This window comes from Sebastes umbrosus, chromosome 12 (assembly GCF_015220745.1).
Source record: "Sebastes umbrosus isolate fSebUmb1 chromosome 12, fSebUmb1.pri, whole genome shotgun sequence".
Classification (NCBI taxonomy): Eukaryota; Metazoa; Chordata; class Actinopteri; order Perciformes; family Sebastidae; genus Sebastes; species Sebastes umbrosus.
The window spans coordinates 5,204,314-5,216,599 of NC_051280.1; positions in this window are offsets into that span (position 1 = coordinate 5,204,314).

Consider the following 12,286-nt stretch of genomic DNA (forward strand, 5'->3'; position numbering starts at 1 on the left):
AATAAATAGATACAACATATTTAAATTAGGGCTGTCAAAGTTAACGCGATAATAATATGTAATTCGTTTTAACTGGCAAGGCCATTTTCAAAGGTGACCCTTGACCTCTGACCTCCAGATATGTGAATGTAAATAGGTTCTATGGGTACCCATGAGTCTCCCCTTTACAGACATGCCCACTTTATGATAATCACATGCAGTTTGGGGCAAGTCATAGTCAAGTCAGCAAATCTCTCTAGAAGGAACATTTTGAAAAGATAAAAAATATGCGATCAATTTGCGATTAATCACAATTAACTATGGACAATCATGCGATTAATCGCGATTAAATATTCAAATGGATTGACAAACCTAGTTTAAATAAGATTAAATAATCTCATCCTTCCCTGCCAGTGTTGCCTGCCTGATGCCATGCCTATATTTGGTCATAAATTATAAATAAATTGTGGCCTGTTTCTGAGATAATCTGTCATTTTTCATTATAAATCCGGGCTATGTGGATTGACTGAAGGAGAATATACTCAGCATCACTTTATCTAGTGGCTTAACAGTTAAGTTTTATGTGGCCGATGACACAGTGGAGGGAGGATGTGTAACCAGATGGCCATCGGCCTCACATGACTCCTCGCCCTTTGACCTGTCAACAGAGGAGTTGCTACAGGAGTACTTACACAATCAGTACACATACACTTTGTCTCCCGTGTCAGCACCAACACACAGTGATTTCTTTTTTGATTGGATGGTGATCACTTCTATTCTGGAAACTGTTCAGAAACCCCCGTATTGTCAATGAAGCTAGGAAAGCCATCCATCCTCTGTAGTTTGTGGCTGTAAAGTTTCATGAGGCTGTGATTATCCTAGAGGTCACCACAGGTCATTTTATATACAGGGAGGTCAAATAAAAAAAAAATATGGTCTCAATACAATGAAATGGCTATTATGGGGTTAACATCATCACACATGAATACAATTGGGCTCATTGGTTCCACAAGAGTCTCAGCTTCACAGTGATACCCAATTTATGCAATTCAAGAGTGTTTAGGGACCCCAATGCATGTTATGTCATAAAGTGGGCATGTCTGTAAAGGGGAGACTCGTGGGTACCCATAGAACCCATTTACATTCACATATCTGGAGGTCAGAGGTCAAGGGACCCGTTTGAAATTGGCCATGCCAGTTTTTCCTTGCCAAAACTTAGCCTAACTTTGGAGCATTATTTAGCCTCCTTCCCGAGGCTAGACCAATGGATTCCTTAGGTTTTCTAGTTTCATATGATCGCCCACAATCCTGCAGGTCTCAGGGGGTTTTAAAGGACAATAACACTATTTTATAAGTTTTATTGTCATAACTAAAACATCATGTACTATAGGCCTATTAACCATTTTTGAGAACTATTTTTGTTTTAATGGATGCTGTTCAGTTTCAACATAATCTCTGTTATGACTGTGCCTTGAGAAATATAAGGATGGGAGAGAGGTTTTCTTTGAAAAAATAAATAATGTATATCCTGAGTTTATCCATCTCCCTGATCCTCAGAAACTGCCATGGGGAGAAAAATCAATGTGCAGCATTAGCTGCAAAATATGTTGACTGTTGCCATAGAATAAGAGGTGCTACAAGTTCTGTAAATGTTTCTGATAGATTACACCTGTAAACGAATGTATGCGTGTGTGTGTGTGTCTGTGTGTGTGTGTGTGAGAGAGAGAGAGAGAGAGAGAGAGAGAGAGAGGTAATTTTTAAACAATTAAAAAAAGAGAGATCCCAAAAAGAGCTTAACAGCAATGCACCAATCAGAGACAGGCTGAGACTGATGGAGCTCTAATCAGCCAATCAGAGACAGGCTGAGACTGATGGAGCTCTAATCACCCAAACAGAAACACCTGTTTGTGTCTGAAAGTGCTGAGTCATGGTTGGACGTTTGTGGTGAAAACACAGAGAAGGTACTACCTGAAAAAGACCCTATAATAAACTATAAGTTTTATAGCTGAAATTTCAGTTCACTCTTCAGTTTGAGCACCTCAAGACTTTGATGAAGATGTAGACGTGTCATTTGTGTAGATAAAGTTTAAAATGACTGACAACTGGCAGTTTAAAAAGTCTCCACATTTGAGTTTTTGCTCCAGACTTTCAGAAGTGAATTATCATTGCAGCAGATGAGAGAGAGGAAGGGATGTCTTTTTTTTTTTTTAAGCAGATAATTCCAAAACTGTAACACCTATTGCTTAAATGGGCACATCATCTGAAAGAAGACAAAAAATATCTACGTTTTGATGTATTATTTATATATGAGAATTGGAAGCTGTGGAACGTACAAGGTGTTTTGCCAGAAAGGGAGGGTTAAAGTGTGAGTGATGTCATCACTGTAAAGCAGCACAATACTCACCCATTATAAACTCAGAAAAAGTCTGAGAAAAGCATTAAACTTAAACTGTGATAAATTGAAATTTTTGAAAGATATCAAAAAGCTGAATCATAGCTTAATAGTTCAAAGACTTGTAAATGGTTTAAAGTTTAAATGAAGTCTGTAGCTGAAAGTATGTGGGAGCAGTAGCGTTTCAAAGTGGAGTATGGAGTTGAAGTTGATTAGAGATTCAAAGAACAATACTGCTGAACAGCATTCACACTAATTAGTAATTGTTTATTTTATGTGCAACTGACAAACTCGATTTTGTACTGACCAGCATGTACAATATGGGGTACAGCCTTAATTAGGGTTATTATATACTGTACACCTGTGATTTTCCTAGTAATGAGCTACACCTGTGGAGGGGATAGTTTCCTTCCTCTGAGCCACAGAAAGAGTAGTAAGTCTGTATTGTCTTGTGGCTGAATTCTGGCTATATAGTTGTTGCAAATGTCATCAAGATGGTGGCAGCAGGCAGCTGTAATAAAGAGATTCCTATGTACGCTGCAGAGAAGAGATCTGCAGTAGCATGACAACAAACTAATTTTGCTTTGACTGAGGAAGCATTTTAATGAGCTTCAAGGACAAATATATATATATATATATATATATATATATATATATATATATATATAATATTTGACAAATACAAACAAGAAAGAAGCGATACAACCAGTATATTTATTTTGGAAAATCAGAAGAAATCGGACGTATCTCCCCATATAAATGTATCTGTTTCATGCTAGCGCGGTTAGCTGTTAGCTTTCGTGTGTTAAGCTAACCGGCTGCTAGCCGCATTAGCTAGCTAATTTGAAAACCGCATCACCCATTTTGGCATTTTTGCTAAATATTAGCATTGGTAATATACTGAGTAAACATATGGTCAGCAGATAAGTGGATTATGCTATAAGAGCAAATTCAGTAGTTTCTAATAGTTCTATAAATAGTAATAAAGCATTTAATTGATTAATAACTAATTGTACAATAAGAATAGTCATTAATAAGTTTGTTTACAAATGTATTTATTAATCTATGAATAAATGGACTAAATTACAAAGTATTCATTATTTGACATTTTAATGGGCAATAAAAAGAAGAATTATAAAAAGAATTTACAAATTAAATATGAATCCATCAATAAATAGTTCAAATTAAAAAGGGATTTACAAAAAAGAAAAAAACAGTAAATAAGTACATTATTTAAAAATACATTAAAGGGACTGTTTGTAAGAATCGGAAATTGCTTGTTAACAGCGACACCTGTGGCCGTTAAGTCAACGAAAGTCAGCGTCCTGTTGCTCGCTCTACAGAGACATGAACGAGCATCGCTCAAAACAGTGAGGAGACACACGTCAGCTAAAACCACAATATCACTCTATATTTCAGCTGCTTGGCAGTAATGTTAGCTGACCAGACGAAGGTCTCTCCATGAACATGATTTAGATCTGGTCCTAGTGTTGGCTTTTCCTGCCTAAGTGCAGGCTGAAGCAGCGGGGCTCTGCAGCGTGTCTCCCTGCTCTCTCCGCCCGCAGCCGGAGAGAGCAGAGGAGACACCGGCACCCGGTCGGTAACGAGAGGGTAACGTAACTCTCTGAAGAGCTCCATCACTTCACAAGACACGGGAAAGCTCTGTTGGTCTGGAGGAACTGCAGCATTTATTTCTGCACAAGCGTCCCCTGTACATTCACTAGATATTCTCAGAGCTAAACTAACTCTTCTGCAGTGTGGAGTGAGCGCGCGTTCACGTCTAGAGGTGGAACGAGACAGCGAGGACGCGCGCGCATTCTGAGTGAAGGAGAGCAGGCAGCGGAGACGATGCTCCAGCCACACGCGAGCGTGCATATGCGAACGCGCATGTGTGGCGACCCGCTACATTTATACGCTTAAAAAGTCACAAATAGTCCCTTTAAGAATACTGGTTTTAATCAGGCATTTAAAAGGGCAACTTCTTTTCCCATTTGCATTTTCCTGCTGCTTTTACTAAACATTAGCTATCGGCTTTGCTAAGTCATTTAGCTTCTCTATTTGGCCTCTGCATTTAGCTTTTGAACTATTTATTGATGGATTAATAATTCATTTTTAAATTATTTTTAGAATTTTGTATTGCCTATTAAAATGTCAAATACTGAATTACATTGTAATTTAGTCCATTTATTCAAAGATTAATTATTATTATTACTATTATTATTATTAACAATAATAAAAATAATAATTTGTAAACAAATGTATTAATACCTATTTTTATCGTACAATTAGTTATTAATCAATTGAATGCTTTATTACTATTTCAGTGACTCTTGTGGTCGTCCAACCTCTATGGCACTAAAATACATATCACAGAGAGCAAGCTGTTAAACTTTGTAAAGCTTTTTTAAAAAACAGATTCCATTACAGAACAATTTTCAAGGGGCAATTCCAATCAAAAATCATATCAGAAGCAAAGCACAAAGTCAGCTTTTGCTATGCATATGCTGAAAAAGGCAGTGTGATTGTGGGACATTGATTCAGATGAGATCTGTGATGTCTGGTCTGGGATAAACCTTGATAATGGATTCTTTTATCAGAGATTTCCTGGTGTAAGAAAGGAAATGCACAGCATTCGTCAGGGGCAAAGGTTTTCTTTTATTCTGCCGTGGAAATATCTTCTATTTTGGAGATATTGCCAACATTTTGACTTTCCTACCCGCTGTTTTCTGGCCTCTGATTTAACATCTGATTGCTCCGGTGCATCACATCCACAGAAAAATATGCCCTTCAAGAAATGCACATCAGCTCTATTAGCTATCTAAGCGTTTGCTCTCCAATTTGATTCCCTCAACAGAACATGCTGATTAGTTTTATAATTTAAAACCTCTAAACAAAAGCTCTGAGGGGAAGTTATCTGATCAAATCCAAAGCTGCCAATTTCCTCAACTGTACAGCCTCCCATTACAGCACTCAGGGAAGCACACAAGTGGTAAATAACATGTAAAGATCAGACAGCTCCGATACTGTGATGTTACTGATTTGACATGATGTGCAGGCTCCTACAGATGTCTAGTTCAATACCCCAGAAAGCTTTTCATATGAGGAACCCTGCTTCAGACCACAGATCAACATTTGATAAGATGTTTTCCTCAGAAACACAGACTGGAAAGATTTTTCTTGAAGACACAGCAGGACTTATCATCAAAGTAGGCTTTGTACACGCTCTCAGCATGCTATCCAGTAGGGGGAAAAAATAAGGCGTTATAATGATCATAACAATGATTGATGTTGTCACCCCCTCTGTTCTCAGCTACAGATTGGATGATGTCTGATCACACTGTAATCAGAGTGAGAAAACTGTCAAACAACCAGAGAAACACAGTTGCATTGCTCTCTTGTTTGTTGGTGTTTGAAATTAGGGATTAGACAGTTTCCCACCATGGGACCATCAAAGAGGTCCACTAATAGATACTCATGGATACAAAATATGAAGTAAAAACTGGCTAAAACTGAAAGTAGGCAAAAAAAGGAGAGCTATAATGGATAATTGTGGAGTCACAAGATTAACAGAGTGGTAAATTGGAGTCCAATTAATTCCAATTGTGTATGGTGAATACAACAGTAAATCAGGTCACAGTTTCAAGGTTCAGTCCACAAAAACATATTTGCTCACTTACCTCTAGTGTTATCTAGCCATTCATTCATATTTTTGGTTTAATTTCTCCACATTTTGAGATATCTGCCTCCACTTAAATACCATGGGCGTTAATGGGATTTGTTTGTGGTGCTCACTGCTCGGAGTGGGCCAGTACTTACCGATAAGCAGTACCGGCAATTCTACATTTTACTCCTTGGCATACCGTTAGGAAGGAGGAAGCTGTAATTTATCAATACAATGTTCACGTCCTTTTTGTAAAATAATTAGACAACTGTTTGTCATAATTTTTTTAATTTGTTAACAAATATAATTAATGAAACACTATTTAAAAGTTTTCTGAATCTGCTCTTATAGGGCAAACATTTTTAGAAGAATTAAATGTTCAGACGAAGGTTGTGATATGTGTAAATAATAAAATAATCATTTAACAAATAATAATAATGGTCCAAAATGATGTAAAATTGGATAGTTTTAAGTCAAAAACCTTCAAATTTTCTTGGGGGAGGATCCCCAAACCCAATCCAAATCCCCTCCTAGTACCTTTTATTCACTATAGATATTCAGAATGTGTCGCTTTATCCTAGGATGGATCCTAGGAATTTTTTTTAACCAATAACCGACCCTCATAAACCGATTATTAACCGATTATTAACCGTTAACCGTCAAGATTAGTGTGTTGCATGCAGTGGTGCTCCAGCTGCAGTGTATGAGCAAAGCAGACAACTGAGTCCCCAGTTCACCCGTCCGGGACCGTTAGCAGGCACGGTGCTGCGTACATTGTAAAGGACACATGCAGCCACTTTCCTAGTAACTCCCCACCGCATCATTTAGTTTAGTTTAACAGGTTGTCAGCTGTGTGTCTGCCCGGCGTAACGATAGCGAGTGTACCGAAAGATCGTGTGTGTGTTTGTGCTACTTTCACAGCTGAAGCACTGCTGGTGGCTTTGTGCTTGCCATTGTCACACACATAAGGTCTGTCAGCGCGGCGTAACTTTAGCGAGTGTCCGACAGACCGTGTGTGTGTTTGGCGGTGGTGAGTGTGGGGTTGTACGGACCCTGTCCCACTCCGCATGGCCCGACCTTCAAGTTCTTGGGCATCCACATCACGGAGGAGCTCTCCTGGTCCACTAACACCACAGCGACATGAAGAAAGCACAGCAGCGTCTACACTTCCTGAGGCTACTCAGGAAAAACAAACTGCTGCTGGCCTTCTATCGCTCTGCCATCGAGAGCATACTGGCGTATGGCATCACAGCGTGGTACGCCGGGTGCTCAGCTGCGGACAAGAGAGCTCTCCAGAGGGTCATAAACTCAGCCCAGAAGATTGCTGGCTGCCCTCTGCCCTCCCTGGAGGACATTTCCAGTTCCCGCTGCCTCAACAGAGCCAAAATCATCATCAAGGACTCCTCCCACCCAGCACAACAACTATTTAACCTGTTGCCCTCCGGCAGGCGCTACAGGTCCATCAGAGCTCACACCACCAGACTCACAAACAGTTTCTTTCCCTGGGCCATAAGAACTCTAAACTCTGTCAAACAGTAAATACCTCATACTTGTGCAATCATTATTTTTTTTTGTGAAATACTGTATAAATATACGATATTTATACACAGTTTTAATTGCACTAATCTGGAGAAGCACTCCAAATATATGTGTATCATGTGGGGAATGAATGGATACTGTGAATGTTGTGAATGTTATGTGTAAAATGGAGGAAATCAATGTGTATTGTAGCTGTCTGTTTGTATTTATTTATCTTTTTTTAACTGCACTGAGCTGGAGAAGCCCTCCAAATTTTGTTGTACCATGTACGATGACAATAAAGCTTTCTATTCTAGTAAAGCAATGAAACCGTATAACATGCTTAAATAAATAATGAATAAATAGGAATAAGTCGCAAGAGATTGCTGATACTGACCGATACACACACCAACATGAGAATAAGAAGGTCTGAAATCTGTGGATTATCTTGAGCTAACTGTAAAGGCACGTTGTTGTTGTAAACAACGCTGGTGACCTGATCATTTCAGATGTGTATAATGTTCTATAACTTTAGCCCACTGCTAGCGTTAGCCTCCAGTCTTTCCTTTGTTTTGCCTTCACCTAACACCGTGACGTAATCATGACTTCGACACAGAAAGGGTCTATAGGGCCTAACTGTATAAACCCCTTAATCCAACACTAAACACACAGTTGGCTGAAGATTGTACTTCTCAAAAGTCCCAAATTATATAAATTATTGGTGGATATTTAATAGAAGCATTCAGAGGTAGCTGTCCCTAACCCTGTGTGTGTGTTGTTTTAGAGCTAGTGTAATCAGTATTCTTTATATTACCAATGAATCAAATGACTATGAAAGTGGTTGATCGTATTGAAAAACCCACATAATGCATAATTATCACCTGACTCCAGTTTCCCTCAGCTCTATGAAACGTTTCAGCGTCTTTTAGCTGTTGGTTTTAGTTTTTTCGGCCCACAACTGACCTCTTTTGGTTCAGTGTCACGGCTCAAACTGCAGACAGACGGAGTTAACGACGAGGCCTACCTAGTGAACATATTAGAACATTTATAAGCTAAAGAGACAGATATTTTTGCTGCCCCCCCATAATAATTATAGTTCAAAACATAATAATTGTTCCCACAAAATTCTTCCATATTCGGTTACTTTATTGTGTACAGAAAAAGGCATACCAAAGTTAACTGTTGTCTCACAACATTGCACCTTCATTAATCCAGGAAAAGGTTTGCTGAGCTTGCATGCTTCTTTTTAGGTCTGCCCTACTTTAAATTGCTCCAGTTACACTTGATAAATGAGGTCAGGACAACCGCTGTTTCTTTGGTAGTCACTGTTGTATATAATGATTAATGTACTAATGACTTTAACCTGAAGAAAGTCACAGTCAAAATAAGCCTAATCCAGTTAAAGGGACTGTTTGTAGCTCGTTACACGTATAAATCATTGCGGGTCGGTGTCCCATGCGCTCTCGTGTGTGGCTACGCTGTTCAGTCTCAGACTCCAACACAAAGTACACGGAAGCACCAGAACCTCTTGGTTGTATCTAGTGAAGCCCGTCTGTTAAACAGTGTTGGCCGCGGTCGGAGGACGCGGAGGAGACCGTAGCTTTGGTCTCCAGAACCGGAGTCTCTGCTGTACTTTGCTCCTCTGCCTGCCTTCACTCACACACACCGCTTGTTCTCACTCTCTCTCTTGATCCACCTCACGTGCATGCACGCAACTCCACACTGCAGAAGAGTTAGTTTAGCTCTGAGAATATCTAGTGAATGTACAGTGGACGTTTGTGCAGAAATAAATGCTGCAGCTCCTCCAGACCAACAGAGGTTTCCCGTGTCGTTTCCTGCTGCTAAGCGAAGTTGACACTAGGATCAGCATTGATTCATGGAGAGACCTTCGTCCGGTCAGCTAATATTACTGCGAAGTAGGTGAAATATAGAGTGATATTGAGGTTTTAGCTGACATGTGTCACCTCACTGTTTTGAGCGATGCTCGTTCATGTCTATGTAGTGAGCAACAGGACGCAGACTTTCGTTGACTTAACGGCCACAGTTATCGCTGTTAACAAGCAATTTCAGATTTTTACATAGAGTCCCTTTAAGGAATGTGGATTTTCAATTTTTTGTTGCAATATTGAATGGCATTTTATACACCTTAATCAAACTATGACATGTTGCCAAACATTGCTGGATACGGGGGTTGGGCTGTAGGAGTGGAAATCTAATGTTGTTATTAGGTCTGCAGTTATCATTATCAATTATTTTATTTGAATCAATTAAAATGTCATTTAATAGTAAAAAAATATCCATCTCAATTTCCAATGGCCAAGCTGACATCGTTACATTGCTTGTTTTGTTTGGTCAACAGTCCAAGACACAAAGATATTCAATTTACAATTACTTTAAACAGAAAAACAGCAAAGCTGCAGCTTTATAATATCAAAATTCATGTAAATATAGTCTTCAATGGAACACGTTAAGGGTCCAGAATTCTGGCATTGATGAACTTAACTTTATGTCTGATTTTTGCAGCCAGTCTGAGGATTCAAACACCGACCTTTCAGTCCCCGCCCTGAATTACAATCTTAAAGTTAATTTGAAAGTTAAAATCATTACTCTGTGAACTCAGGCTGTACAGAATGAGGATATTCCTCTGTTAAATTGAAATTACACGGTAGCTGTTGCTGCCGTTGTTGGTCCTCCATAGAGAGGCTGTCGTGGCGGCGCCCCAGGCCCAGTGTCACACTCCTTCAGCGGGGACGATCATTGGCTGCATCCCCGAGGAGCCGTTCCCCCCTTAGCATCCGCTCCACTTCACCCTCAGCCCTTTGTGGCTCCTGCTGATAAGGCCAAGCTAATATCTGCTCAGTCGTTGGCTGTATGGGAACTGATAAACACAGGCTGAGCTGCTGTCCACTCCATCAGGACAATAGGAGCTGGAATCTAACTCCAGAAATGCAATTCAATCTTTACTACAATCTCAAACTCAATTCTAAAGTTATGCTTTTCTGATGTTATCTGAGACTGTAACTAACAACACTTATCGTACATATTTGTTCATGTGTTTGCACTAGGGCTGCCAAAGTTAATATGTTAACGCAAATTCGTTTTAACGCCACTTCTTTAACGCATAAATGCAATCCATATTTTGGAGGTGGTAGCGGGCTCAGTTTTAAAGCTAGAATGAAGGTCCTGGCATCATATGAAACTAGAAAACCTGATGAATCCCAAAAGTCTCCCCTTTACAGACATGCCCACTTTATGATAATCACATGCAGTTTGGGGCAAGTCATAGTCAAGTCAGCACAATGACACACTGACAGCTGTTGTTGCCTGTTGGGCTGCAGTTTGACATGTTATGATGTGAGCATATTGTTTTATTCTAAATGCAGTACCTGTGAGGGTTTCTGGACAATATCTGTCATTGTTTTGTGTTGTTCATTGATTCCAATAATATATATATATATATATATACACATATGTATATATATATATATATATATACTGTATATATACATTTGTGTAAGGCAAGTATATTTGCCCACTCCCATGTTGATAAGAGTATTAAATACTTGACAAAATTTCCCTTTAAGGTACATTTTGAACAGATACAAAATGTGTGATTAATTTACGGATAATCACTATTAACTATGGACTATTATACAATTAATCACAATTAAATATTTTAATCAATTGACAGCCCAAATTTGTATTGATTAATCTGTTGATTATTTTGTGGACTAATTTATTAATTGATTAGTCTATAAACTGTCAGGTTATAGAAAAAATACCTGTCACCATTTCCCAGAGTCCAAGGCCACATATTTGGATTTTGGACTTTTGATCAGACAAAACAAACTAAGATTATCAATTTATAATGTCAAAAAACAAACAAAAAAAGCAGCAAATCTTCACATTTGAGAAGCTGAAACTAGCGTATGTTTGGTAGTTTTGCTTGATAAATGACTTAAAGGACTGTTTGTAAGAATCAGAAATGTCTTGTTAACAGCAACACCTGTGGCCGTTATATCAACGAAAGTCAGCGTCCTGTTGCTCACGCTTGTGCTCGCTCTAAATAGACATGAACGAGCATTGCTCTAAACAGTGAGGAGACACACGTCAGCTAAAAGCACAATATCACTCTATATTTCAGCTGCTTGGCAGTAATGTTAGCTGACCAGAAGAAGGTCTCTCCATGAATCAATGCTGATCCTAGTGTTGGCTTTTCCTGCTTCAGTCACCTGACCGCAGCCGGAGGGAGACACCGGCAGCTGGTCGGAGACGATAACGTTTCTCTCTGTGGAGAAACTTCACAAGACACGGGAAACCTCTGTTGGTCTGGAGGAGCTGCAGCAGTTATTTCTGCACAAACGTCCACTAGATATTCTCAGTGCTACTAACTCTTCTGCAGTGTGGAGTGTGGAGTGTGGAGTGTGTAGTGTGCGCGCATGCACGTGAGGTGGAGCATGCTGCGAGAAGGCAGGCAGGCAGAGGAGCAGAGTACAGCAGAGACTCCGGTCCTGGAGACCAAAGCTACGGTCTCCCCCGCGTCCTCCATCCGACCGCGGCCAACACTGTTTTGCAAGACGGGCTTCACTAGATACAACCAAGAGGTTTTGGTGCTTCACTGTAGTTTGTGTTGGAGTCTGAGTCTGAACAGCGTAGCCGCACGCGAGCGCGCATATGCGAGCGTGCATATGCGATATGCAAGCGCGCATGGGACACCGAACCGGGTGATTTATATG